This window comes from Echinops telfairi, unplaced genomic scaffold (genome assembly GCF_000313985.2).
Source record: "Echinops telfairi isolate 266 unplaced genomic scaffold, ASM31398v2 ScPeMD7_443;HRSCAF=831, whole genome shotgun sequence".
NCBI classification, from domain to species: domain Eukaryota; kingdom Metazoa; phylum Chordata; class Mammalia; order Afrosoricida; family Tenrecidae; genus Echinops; species Echinops telfairi.
This window is the reverse complement of record NW_022104341.1, coordinates 27,911,546-27,914,674: the sequence shown is the minus strand read 5'-3', so window position 1 is coordinate 27,914,674 and position 3,129 is coordinate 27,911,546. Positions and strand designations below refer to the sequence as shown.

The following is a 3,129-nucleotide window of genomic DNA, read 5'->3' as shown; positions in this document are numbered from 1 at the left end:
TGGTCTTACTCTGAGCCAGTGATGGTCAGTTTCACAGTCAGCCCAGCCTTATCTTGGCTGCTGCTGTTCAGCTTTCCCACCCTCTCTCCCCACAGATATAATCCCATTGGTGCTTCTATATTCCATCTGGAGAATTCCGCGTCTGTAGTTGTCATTTATGTTGCTGGAAGAAGGCATTTGGGGTAAAGAAATTGTTGGTCCTGCAATTTCTAGCTATCTTTCTCTCACCAGGGCCATAGTTTCCAAGTCCTGTACCCTCCTGTTTCTCACTTTTATATTCTAATCACCAATAATTATCACTGCATCTTGATTGTGTTTGATTCATTTCAGACTGAAGTTGGTAAATTCTCCGATTTCTTCAGCACCAGCTTTTGTGACTACTGTGTACATTTGAATAACAGTTGCATTAACTGGAGTCCCTTTAAACATGTAGATATTATCCTGTCACAGACAGCGTTGTACTTCAAAGTCAATCTTGAAATGCCTTTTTTTTTTTTTGACGACGAGAAACCATTTCATTTGAATTGCTCATTGCCAGCATAGGAAATCATATCACGCTTGGATTCAAAATGGCCAATGCCGTTCCAGTTTAGCTCACTATTTCCCACGATATTGATCTTTATGCTGTCAATTTCATTTTTGATGACTTCCAATTTTCCTAGATTCATATTTTGTACATTCCAAGTTCCAATTATTAATGTTTGCCACTGTTTGTCCTCATTTTGAGTCATACCACATCAGCAAATAGAAACCCCCAGAACTTTATTCCATTCACGTCGCGGGTGGACTCTGCTTTGAGAAGGCAGCTCCTTCTCAGTTATAATTGTGTTGCCTTACAAAGTGAGGGGCTCATCGTCTAGCACTATATCTAACAATGCTCCCCGGCTGTTCATGACATTTCCAATGCTGGCAGGGTTCTGCTGTTATCAGTAAGGTTTTCAGTGGCGAATGCCTCTGAAGTGGAAAGTCTGCTCCTTCTTTGTAACCTGTCCTCAGTCGGGAAGCTCTGCTGAAGCCTGTTCACCTCGGGTGACCCTGGTAGTATTTGAAATACTGGTGTCATAACTTCCAGCAGGACGGCAACACACAAGCCAACACAGTACAGCACACTGACAGACATTAGCTGGAATTGAAAAGCTCGGTCATTGTAAGTGGTGGCAAGGATAAGGATGAACTGAACCCCTTTCACTGCTAGTGGGGAAGTCCACGGTACAGCCGCTTCAGAAAATAGTTTGGCAATTTCATAAAAATACAGACCTTCTATGTTCCAAGCACGCTAATCCTAGTAAACCTTCCAGAGAGATGAAAACATGTCCATCAAAAAAGCAGTCTTCTCTGACTGTAGCGGCCGGAGGTGACCTGCCAAAATGGTTCGCTACTCACTTGACTCGGAAAACTCTACAAATCCTGCAAATCAAGAGGTCGCATCTCCGGGTCCACTTCAAGAACACCCGTGAAACTGCCCAGGCCATCTAAGGCATGCACATCCGGAAAGCCAGCAAACACTTGAAGACGTCACTGCAGAAGCGGTGTGTGCCCTTCCAACGACGTTACAAAGGTGGTGTTGGTAGGTGCGCCCAGGCCAAATGGTGGGGTTGGACCCAGGGTCGGTGGCCCAAAAAGAGTGCTGAATATTTTGCTGCACATGCTTAAAAGTGCAGAAAGTACTGCTGAACTGAAGGGTTTAGATGTGAATTCTCTGGTCATTGAGCACATCCAGGTGAGCAAAGCCCCCAAGATGCACTGCCGGACTTACAGAGCTCAGGGTCGGATCAACCCCTCCATGAGCTCCCCCGCCACACTGAGATGATCCTGACTGAGAAGGACCAGATCATTCCCAAACCAGAAGAGGAGGTTGCACAGAAGAAAAAGATTTCCCAGAAGAAACTGATGAAGCAAAAACTCATGGGTCTGGAATAAATGAAGCTTAAAATAATAAAAAATAAAAGTTAAAGCAAAAAAAAAAAAGCAGTCTTTTTTGTAATACCAAACTAGAAACAATTCAAATGTCTAATAACAAATGAATTGATAAAACATTTTGACTCACAATTGAATACTATAATTGAACACTACTCAATCATAATAAGGGACAAATTATTGATATCACCTGGATGATTCTCAAAATAATTGTGCTGAGTGAAAGAAGCCAGACAAACAGAGTATATTATATGATTTAAATGGTATGGTTTAAAATCAGGAAAGGTGGGCATCAGAGTTGCATCCTCTCACCATATTTATTCAGTTTGTACGTTGCGAAAACAATTGGAGAAGTTAGACCATATGAAGAAACCCTTGTAACAATTGTGCTGAAGGTGCAAGACCAGGAAGAGCTTTGTCTGTTGTACATAGAACTGTGCATCAGGACTGGGGAAAAGCTCAACAACCTGTGGTACGCAGGTGACACCACCTTGCTTGTTGAAAGCGCAGAGGACTGAACCCTTACTGAGGAAGATCAAAGATTGCAGCCTTCAATATGGATGACAACTCAAGGTCAAGAAAACAAAAATCCTCACAACTGGACCAATGGGTAATATCATGATAAATGGAGGAAAGATTAACATGGCCAAGAATTTCATCTACCTTGACTCTACAGTCAATGCTCATGGAAGCAGCAGTAAAAAACAAAATCAAAGGGACACATTGCATTGGGTAAATCTGCTGCACAAAAGCTCTTCAGAGTATTGAAAAGCGTGGCTGTTACTCTGAGGACTAATGTGCACTTGCCCCAAGCCATGGTATTCCCAAACATGTGAAGGTTGAATATTGAAAAGTGGAGACCGAATAAGACCCGATGCAGTTGAATCGCGGTGCTGGTGAGGAGCGTTGGACGTGCCGTGGGCTGCCAAAAGGACAAACACATCGGACTTGGAAGTGGTCCAGCCAGAATGCTTCTTGGAAGCAAGGTGCGTGAGACTTCACCTCACGGACCTTGGACATGTTCACAGGGGAGACCAGTCATTGGAAAAGGACATCACGCGTGGTAAAACGGAGGGGAATGAAAAAGAGGAGGCGCCTGAAGGAGACGACGGATGGACTGACTCAGTGGCTACCACAAGGGGTTTTGACCTAAGTTGTAAGGATGGAGGACGATCTGGTGGTGTTTCCTTCTGTTGTGTATGGGCCGCTGTG

General features: G+C 43.8%; 1 pseudogene; it reads left to right on the top strand.

Moving 5' to 3' along the window:
- Positions 1-1,367: 1,367 nt before the first annotated feature.
- On the top strand, positions 1,368-1,869 carry LOC101658307 (annotated as a pseudogene).
- The last annotated feature ends 1,260 nt before the right edge of the window (positions 1,870-3,129 follow it).